We start from the raw sequence: 18240 nt of genomic DNA, 5'->3' as shown, positions 1-18240 counted from the left end.
ATGGCGAACATGTTTCACATTTATTATCATTCCCACATGAGGGACTGTGAAATATTACATAATGCAGCCGTTACCCAGTACATCCACCAGTGAGCTGCCTCTCGTGACCCAGAGATGAAGCCATAGAATTCATGTGTCTCAATGACCCAGTTTCTTCACATACATGCACACACAACATGCACTTGTTCACACACAAATACACACAAATACACATATCCCACCAACAAAGACCCATAAGCTTCTTCACCCACAGGGACACACATGCACACACAGGGACGCAAAGTTAATAACTCCAAACCTCATAGGGATCCTGATTCCATCTATCAAGCTGTATTTTTTTGCTTTGTTTTTTCACATTCATTGTGTATGTGTAGCTGTTACCCAGTATATCAGCCAATAAACTGTCTCTTGTGACCCAGAAATGAAGCCATAATAATTCATATCTGTCCAGGATGGGAGAAAGCCAGACAAACATCTCACCATTACATCCTGGTTTCCGTGTGATCCTGAGATGGGCAAGGAAGACCTGAACCAGTGCCCTGTTCCCTTCACCTGTGCTCTGGGTGGTTCTGCAGACAAGGGATCATCTCTGCAACTGCTCTGCCCTCGTGGCAGATCTGATACACAACTGTGAACAGTGGGAACTTGTCCAGCAGCCCCTTTTTCCTGAGGATGCGGTACACCTGGGCAGAGGTATGTGGTCCTTGCAGCTTCTGTCCATTCAGCATCTCCTTCTCCAATTCCTCAATCGTCTTTCCTGTCCGGGCGAAGGCTTCAGCTACCTTACGGTTTCGTCCCCCATAGCAGCTACTGACAAGATCAGCCACCCCACAGCTCTCCAGGAAAGTGGCTGTAGACACCTGGCCCTTGCAGAAAGTCCTCCCAAAAGCAATCATTTCCTTGAGGCCCAGGCGGATGACAGTAGCCTTGGTGCTGTCTCCACAACAGAAGCCGTCGCAGAAGCCGACCCCCATGGCGACGATATTCTTTAGAGCCCCACACAGCTCCACCGTGTCTGAGTCTTCCACCACAGTGACCCGGAATTTGGGGGTCTGCAGCAGCTCTTTGAAGAGAAGGCCGTTCTGCAGCACCTTGCTGCCGATGGTTGTCTCACAGAACTGCTCTGCAGCCACCTCGCTGGCTATGTTGGCCCCCATCAGCACACTGACGTCTATGTCCACCTTCTCTCGGATGATGTCAGAGACAAGCTTCAGGCCCTCGGGGCCCTCGTCTATGCCCTTGATGAGGCTGAGGCCCAGGGCTGTCTTGGGAACTATGTCGGCAATCTCATCACAGATGGTTCGAACAAACTGGTGTGGGGAAGCAAATACCAGCAGGTCTGCATCCTGAACAGCCTGGCTGAGACTCGGGGTGGCCACTACATTCTCTGGCAGCCTGTGTCCAGGCAGGTACTTGACGTTTTCATGGTCACTATTAATAATGTCTGTCAGCTTCCTCCCGCTGACCACTTCTTCGAACACCCACATCTTGACTGTGGGTGCGAACTTCTTCATATTCTTTACGTTGCTCCCGATGATTTTTGAAACAACTGATCCCCAGTTCCCGGAACCCACGATGCACACTTTCAGGGGCTTTGCCACTACTTCCACGCCGCTATCCTGCCGTGGGGACTGTGCCTTCCCAGCTGACTGCTGTCTTCTGTCTGCTTGGGCTAGCCTGCAGGTACCCCGCCCTGCCGGCCTCCCTACCCGCCTGAAAACGACATTCATGGCCCGAGTTTGGTGGTTCATGCCTGTAATCCCAGCATGTGGAGGCTCAGGAGGAGAACAGACTCAGGTTCAAGGACAGCTTGAGCTACAGAGTGAGACTCTCTGAAAATAAAAAAGATAAAAAGGTTTTTTTAAAAAGGCGGCGGGATGCAGCTCACTCAGTGGGTAGAGAGTGCGTGAGGCCCTGGATTCTTGCCCCAGTGCTGCCTAAGGTACTGTGGGAACAAACACCCACTGAATGCCCCAGCCGGGGATGCTGGCGCTGGGGAAGTAAGGACAGGAGGGTCAGATGGTCAAGGTCAGTCTCAGCCCCAAACAGAGTTAGAAGCCAACCAGGGATACATTCTCAAAGTAAACAAATGAATGAATAAATAAAACCAAATCAAAAGACATTTATAAGGCGATTTGATGTTTAATTAAACATTGCATATTTGATGAAATTAAGAAAACAGAATGGTTTTTAAAAGCAAGATTGTGATGGCAGCATAGATACATTTGTTTTGAGTCAGGGTCTTCTGCTTCCGGGCTGGGCTTAAACTTATTTGAGTTTATATAGTGGAGGGTGACCTTGAACTTCTGACTGTCACCTTTGGAGAGCTATACTTGCAAGCATATACCTGCCTGGTGGTGCTGGGGGATTGAACCCAGAGCCTTGTGCATGCTGGGCAAGGACTTTATCAACTGATCTACATCCCCAGCCCTGACTGTCCATATATGATATAAAAGGAAGGGCTAGGTGTGGTGATGCAAGCCTTTAACCCAGTTCCCAGCAGGTAGAGATAAATCAGGCCAGCCTGGTTTACATAGCCATTTCTAGGCCAGCCAGGTCTATAGAGAGAGATACTGCCTCAAAAAAAAAAAAAATATATATATATATATACATAAATAAAATAAAAATTCTTCATCTTCTGAAGAAAAGCGTGTGCATGTGTGTGGAGGCCAGAGATTGACATTGGGTTTCTTCCTTAATTGATTTCTACCTTATTTTACAAGGTAAGATCTATCATTAAATCTGGAGCTAGCTGATTAGGCTAGACTGGCTGACCTGCAAGCCCCAGGGGCCTTTAGTCTCCACCTCCCCGGTGCTGGGATTACAAGGAGCTCTTGACACGGGATGCACTTTACCAACTGATCCCATCTCTTCATTCTTAATCAAAATTTTTTAAGTACTAAGAATATTAGATGGACAGTAAGTCACTTAGCATGTGTGAGGGTTCTATCCCTAGCCCTGGAAAAAGACGTTAAATATATATATATAAAGGGGAGGGGTCCATCCCAGGGTAACTAATCACTCCCAAGAGATGTTGGGACTAAAGGCCTTTGCCACCACCGCTCACCGCTCCTTCCTTTTGGCAGTCTTAAGTAAAGTGTGAGAGACCAGGGCAAAGTCTTTTTCCCAAGACTACACCAGAGGAGCACGGTTACGTTCTCCCACAGGGGCCACTAGGGGGCGCACAAGTCCGAGCAAAGCATGCTGAGAAGCGCTGCAAGCGGCTCGAGAATCAGAAGGTCCCATGAGGGTCCTAGTTGTGGAAGGTTGCTCGAGGCTGCGGGGATGGGAGCGAGGGGTGGTAAAGTTCCTCAGTTTTTATTCTTCCAGCAGTATGTGTCCCCTCCCTCCGTTCCCAGGTCACCTTTCTGATTGAAGAGTGAGGCTATCCCCAGAGATGAGCGGAAGTCATCTCAGCGCACCCTCCCTATCTGCTGGAACCAGAGACACTCTGGTGGGACGAGGTCTCTGGAGTTTAGCGATGGGAGACTCCATAGAGTCACAGGAACCACTTAGAGCTTCATGAGATTGATATCCTTGGGGTTCTGGAGCTGGGGGAAGGCTCCAGCTGTGTCCCCCACCCAAGATGATACTCCTTCAGTGTCCTTGGCCTCTTGGGAAAAGGAAAACGAAACCAAATGTGACAAACCTGGCATGAATAATTAAACCAAGAAAAAGGTTCTTTAGTTTCAGAAAGCTGCATTTAGTTACTTGAAAGCAGCCATTTCAGCATTTTTGTTTTGCTCTGTTTTGAGACAGGATTCCTCTGTGTAGACCGGGCTGTACTGGAACTCAAGAGATCTGCCCACCTCTGCCTTCAGAGTACTGGGATTAAAGGTGTGTGCCACCACTGCCTGGCTCATTTCAGCAGTCTTAAGGGTGAAAGGCCCCTAGAGGATGTGAACCTTCCCTAGACTTTGTGGTGGTTGGTTTTGCCCTTCGAAATGATTGAATTGAGAATTGCCCAGGAGACTAATGAAGCAGTTCTCCGGGTCAGGGCATTCCCTGGGAGGATTAACTGAGGAAGAATCCAGCCGTGAGTGGAGGTGTCACCGTCCCTTAGGTTGGGGACATAAATGGAATAAAGTGGGGGAAAGATAAGTGGTGGGTTTTCTGACTTTCCATTTCCTGCCCACAAAGTGTGAGCCGCATTCCTATCACTGCAAAGATCTGCCTCGCATTAGGCCCAAGCAATGAAACTAAGGGACCACGGATGGACACCTCTGGATCCACAAGCCAAACTGAACCCTTGCTTTTCTTGCTGTTTTCTCGGGTCTATAATTACACTGGTAACAATGATAACTCAGCTGGTGAGACACTCGTGTGTAAGGACACTTGCCATCAGCTGGTGAGACACTCGTGTGTAAGGACACTTGCCATCAGCTGGTGAGACACTCGTGTGTAAGGACACTTGCCATCAGCTGGTGAGACACTCGTGTGTAAGGGCACTTGCCATCAGCTGGTGAGACACTCGTGTGTAAGGGCACTTGCCATCAGCTGGTGAGACACTCGTGTGTAAGGGCACTTGTCATCAGCTGGTGAGACACTCGTGTGTAAGGACACTTACCATCAGTTGGTGAGACACTCGTGTGTAAGGACACTTACCATCAGTTGGTGAAACATTCGTGTGTAAGGACACTTACCATCAGTTGGTGAGACACTCGTGTGTAAGGACACTTGTCATCAGTTGGTGAGACACTCGTGTGTAAGGGCACTTGCCATCAGCTGGAGAGACACTTGTGTGTAAGAGGGAGAGAGGCAAATATCTGAATAAGCCCCTGTCCAGATAAGCATGGGGAGATGGTCAGTGCTCCCAGTCACTGAGGAAAATGAAAATGGAATTCAAGCAAGTTATCACTGCAAACTTTGAGAAGCAGCTAAGACAGAGTACAGCAACTGTTGGCAGAGATGCAGAACAAAGGGGACCTTCATACACCACCAGCAGAAGTACAGCTTGGCAGAAATGCATACTCAGTGAGAAGGCTCCTGACATGAACAGCTTAAGAGGAAAAGGTTCTTGTGGCTCACAGTTTCAGAGACTCCATCACAGCCAGGGGCTCTGTTGTCCTTACACCTGTGGCGAGGTGATGCATGATAGGGAAAACTGCTCACCTCATGACAGCCAGGAAACAGAGACAGAGAGGAAGGGGCCAGGGACGACATACACCCTTCAAAGTCATATTCCCAGTGACCTGCTCCCTCCAACCATGCTCTACCTTCTAGCAGCCCCCTTAACTATGAAGTCATAAATGATTTAGTCCCCCTGATGAAGTCAGAGCTCTTAGGATCCAATCATGTCCTCAAAGCCCATCACCTGACAATGGAACCTTTGAGACTTCTGAGAACATTTTAGGTTCAAACAATAGCATGTACCTACCATGTGACCCGCCCGTTTCTCATCTAAGCATTTGTATAAGAGCCATGAAGACACAGCTGTAGAAACAGACTTGTATGGAGACATCATAGCGACTCTTTTAAAATTAGTTCCCTAATTTCCACCAAAGGCAAATACATGACACTGGTCAGCAATAAGAACAACAAGCTATTGATACAGACAACACAGGAACGCCTCAAACAACGTCGAGTGAGAGAAAGTTCAGATTACTAAAATGATAATTCAGTGGCTGCCGAGAGATGATGGGAGAAGAAATAAATGGATCGCCAAAAGACACAAGGAAGCTTCCAGGGATGATGGATACATTCATTACCTTGATTAGGATGGTGGTAAAAGTCATCAAATTATACATTTAAATATTTGCAATTTGGTGTGTGTCAATTACCTCCCAATAAAGCTGTTAGAAAAAATACTAGAAATGCCAAAAAGTGAATTAAATAATAAACTGAAACATATAATAACTGAAATTAAGATTTGAGAAGAGAGATTGCATAGTAGACCAGAAGAGCAAATAAGAGAATTTGTTCATTCACAGTTGGTCAGCATGAGAGACACGGTCACTCCAAAGACCAGACAAGATGGGTGTTGAGGTGGCTCAGCAGGTACAAAGCCCTCACTAATGCAAGTCTGGTGTCCTGAGTTCCATCTTTTGTTGCAAAATTAATAAAAAAAACCTCCAGAGACAGATATCGGGGTACAACCTGAAGATAAGAAAAACAAAACAACCAGCCACTTGCTCTTACCTCTACCTCAGTCTGAAATGGCAATCCTGCCTCCAGGAATCTCAGAATGAGACTGTGTCTGAGAGCTGTCTCCTCCCATCTTAGATTTCTCTCAGTGCTGGGATTAAAGGCGTGCACGGTTACTGCCTGGTTTCTACGGTGAACTAGTGTGACTACTGGGATTAAAGGTGTGTGTCACTACTGCCTGGTGTGTAAAACTGATCAAGGCATGGTGTGGGAAGCCCTTCTGTATATGTGTTGCTTTTATCGGTTAATAGATAAAGCTGTTTTGGCCAGTGGCTCAGCAGAATAGAGCTAGGTGGGAAAACTAAACTGAATGCTGGGAGAAAGAAGGCAGAGTCAGGAAGAAGCCATGTAGCCACCACAGGAGACAGATGCCTCTGCCAGAGCCTGCTGAAACTTTGCCAGTAGGCCACAACCTTGTGGTGATGCACAGATTAATGGAGATGGGTTAGTTTAGGATATAAGAACTATCTAGAACTATTGGCCAAACAGTATTGCAATTAATATAGTTTCTGTGTGGTTGCTTCAAGTCTGGGAAGCCAGGAACAAATGAGCAGCCTCTGACTACAAGGGTGACTGTTTTACTCTCTGATCTTCAGGCAAGCTTTATTTAATAAAATACAAATGAAACATCACTACAATCCTTGGTATCACATGGCAGAAAATCAACTCCTGAAAGTTGTCTGACCGCCACACAACTATGTAACCAAATGCACATATTCAGACTGGTGTGGGAGAATTGTCTGTATTCTGTCAATCATATTTTAATAAAATGCTGATTGGCCAGGCAGGCAGTATAGGCGGGAAAGCCAGACAGGAAGTAAGGGTGGAGCAAAGAGACTGGGAGTATTCTGGAAGTAGAAACTCTCTCAGCATTCCTGCGCAGATCACTGAAGAAGCAACATGTAAGCTGCCCCTGCTGGAAAAGGTACTGAGCCATTATGGCTAACATAGATGAGAATAATGGGTTAATATAAGTTATAAGAGTTAACAAGAAGCCTGACCTAATGAGCCAATCAGTTTATAACCTTATGGAGTCCTGTGTGTAATTTCTCTTTGGGATTTGCCGGCTGTTGGGGTACCGGGCGGGACGGAAATCCCAACAAGCCGTCCCTCATGTTACATCAGACATACACATTAAATACAATAATATACAGAAAAGGACTCGAGAGATGGATGGACCCAGTGGAAGTCTGGTATCATGATACTGGTGTCTCTGACAGAGCAGGACAATGAAGGAGTGATATATAAGAGATAGTGGCCAACGATTTTCAAAACACGGGATTGGAAAGATGGTTCACTTGGTTAAGTGCCTGCCATACAAGCATGAAGACCTGAATTTGGATTCCCAGCACCCACAAAAAAACAAAACAAAGCAAAACAAAGCAAAAAAAACCCGAAAACCTGGCTGTGAAGACATGCATCTGTAACCCTAGTGCTGGGGGAACAGACGTGTGGGTCCCTGGAGTGTGTGGCCCACTGAACAGTGAGTCTAGCCAGTCACTGAGCCTGGATCAGTGAGAGACCCTGTTTTCAAAAACCGAGATAGGCCAGGTGGTGGTGGCACACACCTTTAATCCCAGCACTTAGGAGGCAGAGACAGGCAGAGCTCTGTGAGTTCGAGGCAGCCTGGTCTACAGAATGAGTTCCAGGACAGGCTTCAAAGCTACAAAGAAAACCTGTTTCGAGGGAAAAATAAACAAACAAAAAAAAACCCAAAACAAAACAAAGCAAAAACATAAAAAAATAAACAAAAAACAAAAAAACAAGGTATGGATGACTGAGGAAAACAGCTGAAGTTGATCTCTGACGTCTACATACATGCACCTGAGTGTACACACACACACACAGAGAGAGAGAGAGAGAGAGAGAGAGAAAGAGAGAGGGAGAGAATTTTTAAATAGAAGAAAGATATGAAGTCCTGTATGACCTCTAAGCAGAATAAATATGATGAAAACCGCACCCAATCCCACTGTAGCACACCGCCAAAGACAAAGTCAAATAGATCTTAGTAACAGCTCAAGGAGAGAAAACACAGAGCTGCAAAAACCAAAGGCAAATTTAAAATGAAATACACAAATAAAAAAGGTCAGATATGGTGGCACATGCCTTTAATTCCAGCACACTCAGATCTCTGTGAGTTGAAGACCAGCCTGGACTACACAGCAAGCTCTAGGTCAGCCAGGACTCCATGGTGAGACTCTGCAGCAATAATTAATTAATTAAAAAGTTTTAAGAGAAGATCTCATTATATTGCTCAGTATGGCCTCAGACTCTTGGGCTCAGGCAATCCTCCTGCCTCAACCTCCAGAGTTACTAGGATTATAGATTGTTGCCACTATACCCATGAAGATTTTAAATAAAAAGAAACAGAATTTTTACAAACAGTTCAGCATTCAAGGGCAGTTTGTTTGGGAGAAAGGGAAAGTGGAGTCAGATGGAAACATGGTCGCATAATACAGGACGATGAGCCTTGGAAACACTAAATCGGCCAGGAAATCTGAGCCCAGACCCCGTAAGAACAAAGGGTTCTTGTGAAAGCACCAGCAAGGCGGGACTGCTAGGCATGCACTGAGAGGCGGTCTGGTCCTCTGAACCATACAGCGGCATAGGTGGAGTTTTCCTGGCATTGGTAAAGGCGACTGTACCCGGGAGAACAAATGTAAGAGAGTCTAAAAGGCACAAATAAATCTCCTAGGGCCGTGGTTCAGACTCTGAGACCTGCCTCTTCCCCAGCTCACAGTCTGGCTTGTTGGGGAGTTCCTGCTCGAATGCAATCACTTGACGGAGCTGCACACCCATGGAGAAGGACTCCCGGGAAACTGCTGTGGCGAATCTGCCACAACTGTGAGAGTTTGCTTTAGAGACGAGAGGGCTCGGGGTGTGGTTCTACACTGATGAGAAGTGGGCAGCAGATTGCCATGATGGTCTGAAACTTGGAGGCCAGATGGTGGGGAGGGGGTTGCGGGAGCGCTGGGCAGGGGCGTGGCTCGTGAACGGAAATGTGCTATGGAAATATCTGAATGCTATGTTGGTTTCCATGGGGGCACCTGCAGCAGGAAAGGTCCCTGAAGTCGGTAGTCAGACTCCTGCAATCACAGTTTTGTTCCGTGGCTGTTCGCCATCACCCCAAGCCTTCCAGGCAGGACTCTTTTATTAAGGCTTAGGTATTACTGTTAAGTTCTCAGATTTCTACAGGAGAGCAGAGGTTGGCACTGAACCCTGATGTTCAACATGGGGAGAGGCTAGCCAGCCACCCAGGGCAGGCTGATCGCCACTGCATCGCTCCCTCATGAAGGCAGCTGGCATCCTCACTCTCCCTACTTGTACAGCTTCTGCCAACACCACCATCTGAAGATTTTCAGATGCCCTATATGTTGTCATGGTAACCCACACATCGTCTCCAACCAAAGAATTCAGGATGGGAAAATGCATGTGGCAATAAGACCCATGGAATCTCCTGGTCTTACGCTGCCCGTCTACTGGGGAATGAGTAGACACCTTACGGCAACGGCCAAGAAACTTGGCCACTTCCCCCGCAGCAAAGTTCCTGGTCTGTTCATAGATAGGGTACCCCAGAAGACACTCATTCCATTGCTCTGAGATTAAGCCTGGGTAGAGATGTTGGAGATTTGAAGGGGAGGAGGCCAGAAACACCCGTCTAGGAGACAGCAGCGCCAAGGGTCGAGGCTGGAGGTAGGAATGCCTCTTTCAGAATTTCTACATTATAACCGTTTTAGGAATGCCTCCTTCCTCTCCCCAGAACCCTGGGTTGTGCTCGGTGGGACAGAGGGGTCCTTTCCCAGAAAATACAACCTCAGGTGTGAGTGTGCGTACCAACGATCAGTCCTGCTGTGCTGTAGAACAACCTCGGTGACACAGCACACCCGCGTCATCCTCTCTCCTGTCCAGGGATGTCTGGGCTCTCTACCCTGTCAGCTGCCACAGCTTCTGTGGCCAACTTGGGCAGTTCTATGCCAACTTCTGAGTCAACTGGGCTGTTCTCTACCTCTGAGCAGATTCAGGCGTCCTCCAACTGAACTCGGTTGACACTAGGTCCTGGTTAGATTTTTGTCCCTTTGACCCAAGTCAGAGTCATCTGAGAAATGGGAACTTCAACTACATGGGCCTTGAAACAAGACTCTGGGCCATTTATTTTCTTGATAGACATTGATGTGGAAGGGCCCAGCCCACTGTGGGATCCTGGAAAGCCGACTGAGCAAGGCTGGAGGAGCAGGCCTGTGGGCAACATTCTTTCATAGCCTCGGCATCCTTTCTTGCCCCCACGTCTTTCCCTGAAGTTCCGGCCCTGATTTCCTCCCATGATGAACTATAAACTTAAAAATGAAATAAACTCTTTCCTCCCCCGAGTTGCTTTCTGTTTTTATTACAGCAACAGGAAGCAAATGCTATCTACCAGGATACAGGGTCAGAGGTCGCCGCTTGAGCGGGCCGTCCCACGAGACCGGCCTACTTCAGATGCTAACCGGAAGTTCCAGGCTGTCACTTCCATCTGAACTCTAACTGACCAAATACATCCCTCCTCTGCCCTGCCGCATTGGCTAATTTACTAGGACAACTTATAGAACCGGGGGAAGCTGTCTGCTTACACCTGCCCATTTCTAGGATGCTGACTGAAACCAACATCCTAGTACTTGGCAGTAGGGTGATGAGCTCAAGGCTAAGTTGAGATACATGGCAAGACCCTGACTCCAATCAACAAAGAGAGATGGATGCGGATAGACAGCCAGGAAAAGAGCTGAACACCACAGGGGCTGGGAGAGGTCTGAGGGGGCTTGCATACGCCTTCTGCAGGCCACACCTACAGCGCCTAGAAACTTCAGGATCTCAGGGTTCCAGAGTCTGACCTCCAGCCCCTTCTCTTGAAGGCAGGGATAGTCAGGTAGGTAGGCTGAAAGCTCTGATCTTGGATTCCTCCAGTTCTTTAGGCTTTCTGGTGAGTGGCCCCTGCGAGGTGTCAGCGCTGTAGAAGAGGCCCATAGGAGTGATGGAAGACATTGTTCCCACTGGGGAACTCAGGACAGTGCTCACATGTATTTCTCACGCTATAGCACTTTTCCCAGGCTGTTTCCAGAGTTTTGTATGCACATCCCCTGAGGTTCCTTGGTTGATACTTAGGCGTAGGATGCCTGAGTCGTGAGCGGGAAGCAGGTGCCTGCTGAGAGGTTGCCCAACTATTTTTCCAAAGAAGCTGGTGGTTCTGCTTCCCACCAGCCTTGTGGGGCACTAGCTCACCCTCCATTGGCACTCCTGTTCTGACTTCTTTATTTTCCTCCATAAAAGGGGAATAGCTGTGATATTTTTTCCAAATTTTATTTTGTGATGGTGTAGGTAAAATACATACATTTACTATCTCCTCTCCCTCTCTCCCTTCCCTCCTTCTTTCTTTCCTTCCCTTTCATTCCCCTTCCTTCCTTCCTCCCTTTCTTTCTTCTCCTCCCTTCTATTCCCTTTCTCCCTTCCTTCTTCCCTTCTCTTCCCTTCTATTTCCCTTCTTCCTTCCTCCCTCCCTCCCTTCCTTCCTTCCTTTCTTCCTTCCTTCCTCCCTTCCTTCCTTCTCTTCCCTTCGATTCCCCCTCTTCCTTCCTTCCTTCCTTCCTCCCTCCTTTCCTTCCTTCCTTCCTTCCTTCCTCCCTCCTTTCCTTCCTTCCTTCCTTCCTTCTCTTCCCTTCGATTCCCCCTCTTCCTTCCTTCCTTCCTTCCTTCCTCCCTCCTTTCCTTCCTTCCTCCCTTCCACCCTCCCTCCCTTTCTCCCTTCCTTCCTTCCTTCCTTCCTTCCTTCCTTTCTTCTTTCCTTCCTTCTTTCTTTTCTTCTGACAGAATTTCATGTAGCCTAGGCTGGTCTGGGGTTCCCTAAAGCAGTCAAGGATGGCCTTGAACTTCTGACTATTCTGCCTATTGACTGATGTGATTACAGGTGTACATATACATTCATGCCTGGCTTATTCGGTGCTTGAAATCAAACCCAAATACACATGCTAAGCCTTTTAATGATTCTCTAGAGTGAATGCCCTCTGGGCCCCATCTGATTGGCAGGTCTTCTACTGGCCAGTTCAGGCTTTCCCTGCATCTGGAACAGTCGCAGCCTAGACACTCCTTGGACTGGCAGGCTGATGGGTCCCAGTGGGTCCCAGTTTTAGAGAAATGACTTCTGAAGCTGAATAGGGGCAGGAAGACTCATGTTCTCCTTTCCCAATAACAACGGACGGGGTGAAAATGTGGTAGCTCCTAAAAGCATAGAACCATCACCAGCTTGTGAACATGAAGCCTGGGCTGCCCTGGGAGGGAAAGCCAAACTGCAGGCACTGACAGGGGAGTGTAGGGGCCAGGCTAGGTGACCAGCAGCCAGCGGAGAGCACTAGCTTGTCCCAGGAAATTCTCCACCACAGCACTGCTCACTAATGTCAATCCTCACTGAAGGCAGGGCTGGGGAAATGACTCACAGTGGTCCAAGGACTGAGGGGACACGGTGCTTGTTCCTTTAAGCAAGGGCCACACTCTCTCATTGTCATCCCCTTCCTGGCCATGGTCCACACCCCTGCCTTCTGCTGTGTCTGCTGGAAGTAGACCTCTGCAGGTCCCACCTCGCCTTGCTTGCCCACTCCTGTTTCCTGGCTTCTAGTTGGATTTGGCCAATGGCAACATCATCAGGAGATGAGAGACTGGGGACAAAGGTGTATCTGGAAACATATATGACCTTGCCTGAGATCCTTGTGGTCCCTACTGGATATATCCTAGCCCAGGTCCTGATCCTAATTTGGTTTCTGTAGAGCATCCCCTCTCCATGCCCTTCCATCTCCCATTGGAGTTAGTTGTCTGGGAGCTTCAGCACCATCACGGTTGCTTAGCCCCACCCACATTTCACAAAAGGCCCTCCTCACTGCACCCCCTTTCTGTGCCTACACAATCTGAAGTAACTCAAGCCTGTTGAAGCAGAGCATCCTGGGAAGGAGCTGGAGATCTGGCTCAGTGGTTAAAACACACACTGCTGTTGCAGAGGACCCCATGTTTGCAACTCCAGTCGGGGGCTCTGATGTCTCTGACCCCTGCAGGCAGCCCACACATGTGCACTCCCCACATAGACACACCAATAAAAACAATAAAAATAAATCATATTTTTAAAGCAAGAAATGATGCAGTGAGGGAGGGTGGCCAGCAGTTCCGGAGCCTGAGGCAATGTCACCTAGGAGACTGTGGAAAGCCACTGATGCTGATGTCCTCGGTGTTGTCACCTGCAACGCAAGGAGAGGACGCACCAGTGAGAGTGTTCATGAGGACAGAGTGGAAGGACACACGTGGGACGTGGAGACAGCACCTGTTAGGCAAGCCGTACCCAGATGCCAGAGGGTTTTGATGAAGAGTTGAGGCAAGGGCTTAAAAGAAGGGAAAAGGGGGGAGCCAGATCCCACCTGGTGATGGAGGGAGCAGTTCTGGAAGAGGTGTGGGGAGGGGAGGGAGGTCTGTCAGCAGGGAGAGGAGCGCAGCAAGATGGGCGCAGGGATGTCTAAAGGGCTCAGCAGGGAAAAGTGATTGCTGCTGAACTTCTTAAGCTGAGTTCAGTTCCCAGAATCCACACAATAGAAGGACAGAACAGACTCCAGCAAGCATGCATCTGTATCCTCTGATCTCCGCATGGAGACTCTCCTATCTCTACCTCCCATTTTGCTCTCTGAGCACCGTGGATACAGATACATGCGAATGTGCCCAGCTACCTGTGGGTGCTGGGTATTCAAACTCAGGTCCTCACACGTGCACGGAAGTGCCGTGCTCACCAAGCCTCATCCCAGCCCAGTCTTCCTATTTTAGAAACACCCGGCAGGACTGTGGCGGTGTGCATCTGTAACCTCAGCCCTGGGAAGGTTGGGACAGGGAGATCTGGAGTCCGAGGCTAGCCTGGGCTACCAGCTGAGGCTGGGCTAGGATGCATGACTGAACTTCGGTTCCTGACATCCACATCAAGCAGCTCACAACCACCCGATATCTTCCTCTGGCCTCCACAGACTCCAGACCCTGTGTCCCAGGACACCTGTACTGCTAGCCCTTCCCTAATCCAGATTAAAATCTTCCCCTCCCAAGTCCAGTGTGCCGGCACATGCCTTGGCAAATCTCTGAATTTGAAGGCAGTTTGGTCTACACAGCAAGTTCCAGGCTAGCCAAAGTTACATGTCTAAAAAGGAGGAGTAAGATCTTTCCCCCTTCCTTGCTTTATAATTTATTTGCCTATTACCATTTAAATTTACCAATTAATATACATGTACATGTGTGTTCAGGTATGTACATGTGCGCATGTGTTCAAATATGTACATGTGCGTGCGTGTTCAGGTATGTACATGTGCGTGTGTTCAGGTATGTACATGTGTGTTCAGGAATGTGCATGTGCGTGTGTGTTCAGGTATGTACATGTGCGTGTGTTCAGGTATGTACATGTGTGTTCAGGAATGTACATGTGCATGTGTGTTCAGGTATGGGGCAGAGATGACATCAGGCGTCTTTCTCTATCACTTTCCACCTATTCCTTTGAGGCAAGATCTCTCGCTGAACCTAAGGCTCCTCTCATTTCTCCTCTAGACAGGAAGCCAGCAAGCCCCCACACACACACGCAAGCCCCCCCCCACACACGGGTTATCCTCGTGTCTCTGTCACTGTGGAGCTGAGGTTACAGACATATATGGGATGCCCAATGTGTTACATTAGTGCTGGGATCTGAACTCTAGAGCTTATGATTGTACAGAAAGTGCTCTTAACCGTTGAGCTAATGACCCAGTTCTTTATCTATCTATTTTTGATACAGAGTTTCATGTAGTTCAGAGTGGCCTTGGCTTTGAACACACAGGATAACCTTGAACTTCTGATTCTCCTGTCTTTACCTCCTGAGTGCTGGGATTGCAGGCGTGTAAGATCATGCTGGTTTATACAGTCCTGGGGATTAGACATGGGGCTTCATGCACACAGGCAAGCACTCTCCCAACTAAGCTACACCCCAAGTCCCCTAGCTCATCTTTTATTGGATGTTTTATTTTTAAATAATTGTGGATTCATAGGCAAGCAGAGAGAGAACACAAGAAGATCCTGTGTGTCTTTACTCGTTGCCCCCCCCCACACACACAGTGGTATCACCTTGCAAACCTACTGTAATAAATTTTAGCCAGAGTGTTGACCATATTCTCAAGTTAGTTTCCTGTGGCTGCTGGAATTCCATGAACTAGGTAGCAGGAAGCCAGAGTCCTAAGCTGAGGTATAGACAAAGCTATGCTCCCTGCCAAGGCTCAAGGGCAGAATCTACCCCTTGCCTCTTTCATCTTCAGACCTGATCCTCTGTGCTCTCTTTTCATTCCATCTGTGTGTGTGAGAAAGAGAGAGACAGAGAGAGACAGAGAGAGAAACCAAGATCTCCCTCTGCCTCACTTGTGTGTGCATTCATGTTGGTGTGCAAGTGAGTCCTGTGTGCAGTATGTGTTGGTTGTCTGTAGGCCCATATTTCTATATGGTGTGGCAGCCAGGCTCAAAAGCCATAGGCCACACCTGAGGTGGTCATGTAACCTTCCAGACAGGCTGTAGCTACCTAACAAAAGGCCAGGATGTTGCTCTGCTCCTTTCTTTGTAATTCGGAGGATGCCTGAAAAGAAGGCGCTAATTCAGCCTATGTAACAGAGCTAACATATTGACCAGAAAGACGTGACATAAAGTACAGGTAGTTGTGGACGTGACTAAAAGCCATTCATCTGGTTACCTAGGAGACAAAATGCTAATATATTTACCCCTCAGTTAAGTTTGGGTATAAAGACTGTTTGGAAAATAAAGCGGAGAAATTCTTCAGCACGTGAACTCAGGACTTCATGAGGGATCACTGAGATCCCCGCACCTCCACGCCAGCCCAGAGAGAGACAGAGGGCAAGGCTTCAGGAGCTATCGTCAGCCTAGCTCAACAGTGTAGAGGATAGGACTTCCTTCTCCAGTATTGCTCCTGCCTGCCTCCCACCCCACCCCTCCTAACTCCTGGCAACCACTCACCTTTTTCCAATCTCTATAATTTTGCCATCTCAAGAATGGTATATAAATGGAATCATGCAGTGTATAACTCTTTTTTTTTCACTTGGTTTTTTTTTTTCACTTTCCAATAACTCAAAAGATTGAAACAAACTTTCAGTTATCCTGAGGTCCCCCTGTGTAGCTATGTGTATCAATAGAATTGTTCCTCTTTATTGGGGAGTAGTGTTCCTCAGTCCGGAAGTATAATCATTTAGCTCCTTGCCCACTGAAGGATGCTTGGCTCCTTACCAGTTTGGAGTCATCTTGGAGAAAGCTGCTGTGAATGTATTCATAGGTGGGTTTTGGGGTGAACTGAGACTTCATTTCTCTGTGATGAATGTCCAGGGTTTCATTCACTAGGTTAACAAATATTTAATCATAAAAACCTGCCAAGCTCCCTCCTGAAGTGCTCTGCCCATTTACATCCCCACCCGGAGAACACGGTGGCGCAACTTTTCCACATCCAACTAGCACCAGGTGGTGTCGCTAGCTGCAAGTCTGGCTGCTCCGTCAAGTGTGCAGAGGCTGTGGTCGCGGTTCAGGAGCCACTTCCCTGCTGGGGAGTAACTGTGTCTTAGTTGGACTATTAGTGTGTCTTGCACCCCTCTGAATTCTGAGTTCAGAGTTCCTCATGTATCCTACGTACAATCTCCTGTCTGATACATGACATCTATTTTTTTTTCTCCTATTTTGTAGCAAACTCCATTTTAACAAAATCAATCTCTCAAATTTATCCAATCAACAAGTCTAGGAATCTCAGAGGTGCCATAGACAGAATGAAAATGTCTAAGAGTCGTATACTTTTTTCTTTTGCCCTAGATTGTGACCCGCTGAGCTCAGAATTTAGGAAACCAGCCTCAAGGGGTCATCCCTGACTTTGGGGGACACTTGCTAAGCTCAGGTGGGCAGTAGGCTCTCTGCTCTGTTCCAGTCATCTGTGTCCTCCTGCCTGCCAATCAGCCAGGGTGCTGATGTTGATGCTTGAGCAATAACCATTAGCACAGGTTGGCCTGAGCCCTCCGACTTTATTCTTTTAGATTTTTAGTGTGTGCATGCGCACACGTGCTCATGATACATGTATGTGGACATGTGTGCAAGGTGAAAGTCAGACGACAACTTTGTGGAGTTGGTTCTCTCCTCCCACCTTTACTTAGATTCCAGGAATTGAGTTCAGGCCATCAAACTTGCAGGGTGCGTGCCTTTACCCTCTGACACATCTCACTGGTTACTCCTTTATTCTTTTATTTCAGAAACATTCCAGATACAGGCTGCTGGTACTTGTCCGTAGTCCCAGCACCTGGAAGGTAGAAGAACCAATTCAAAATTATCCTTTGCTACATAGTGACCTGGGGACTAGCCTGGGCTACACAAGACCCTGTCTTAAAAAATGCCTGTGTATCAGTATGGGATTCAGCAGTCAACATTTCCCTGTGCTGAGTCTCCCAAACCAGCTTGCCTTGCTGCTGGAGAGCGGTCAAGGGACAAGCCCTGTGTGTGTTTTGTCTGACTCACACGAAGTGTTTCAGCGTCCTGAGCAACTAAAGGTTTCAACTCCAGGGGCCACTCAATCCTTTCTGGGGTACAGACTGCAAGTGAATTTGCACATTTTTATGTCCTGCGACTTGCTGAGTTTCTGATTAGGCCTTCTACAGATCTACTGGGCTTTCCTGTGTCCTCCCATCATCTGCAGACAGGGATGTTTCTATTTCTTCTTCCTGGCCTGGTCTTTGTCTCCGTTCCCATCTTGTTGATTGTACAGCCACTGGCAATGCACCGGATAGAGATAATGAAATACTCATCCATGCTCCCCCCAGTTTTGGGGGAAAGCACTCAAAGCAGTCTCAGCTCGTGGGGTTTGGCGGATGCCCTTCATCAAGTTGGCCTACATTTTTCTGAGCGTTATTGAGAATGCATGTTGAATATTATTGACTCTATCCTGCCTGCATTTTGGTTGGTGTAATCTCACTTTTTTCTTCTTTAGCTCATTAATGCGATGGATCAAACTGACTGAGTTTTTAAAATATCTTTTGCTTATTCTTTGACAGTTCC

The 18240-nt window shown here is 47.8% G+C and overlaps 1 pseudogene; it reads right to left on the bottom strand.

Moving 5' to 3' along the window:
• Window positions 1-324: 324 nt before the first annotated feature.
• LOC125404304 (glycerol-3-phosphate dehydrogenase 1-like protein pseudogene) lies at window positions 325-2095 on the bottom strand (annotated as a pseudogene).
• Between the last annotated feature and the right edge of the window lie 16145 nt (window positions 2096-18240).

The sequence above is a fragment of the Myodes glareolus genome, chromosome 6 (genome assembly GCF_982192425.1).
Source record: "Myodes glareolus chromosome 6, mMyoGla1.1, whole genome shotgun sequence".
NCBI lineage: Eukaryota > Metazoa > Chordata > Mammalia > Rodentia > Cricetidae > Myodes > Myodes glareolus.
This window is presented reverse-complemented; position numbering and strand designations above follow the sequence as displayed.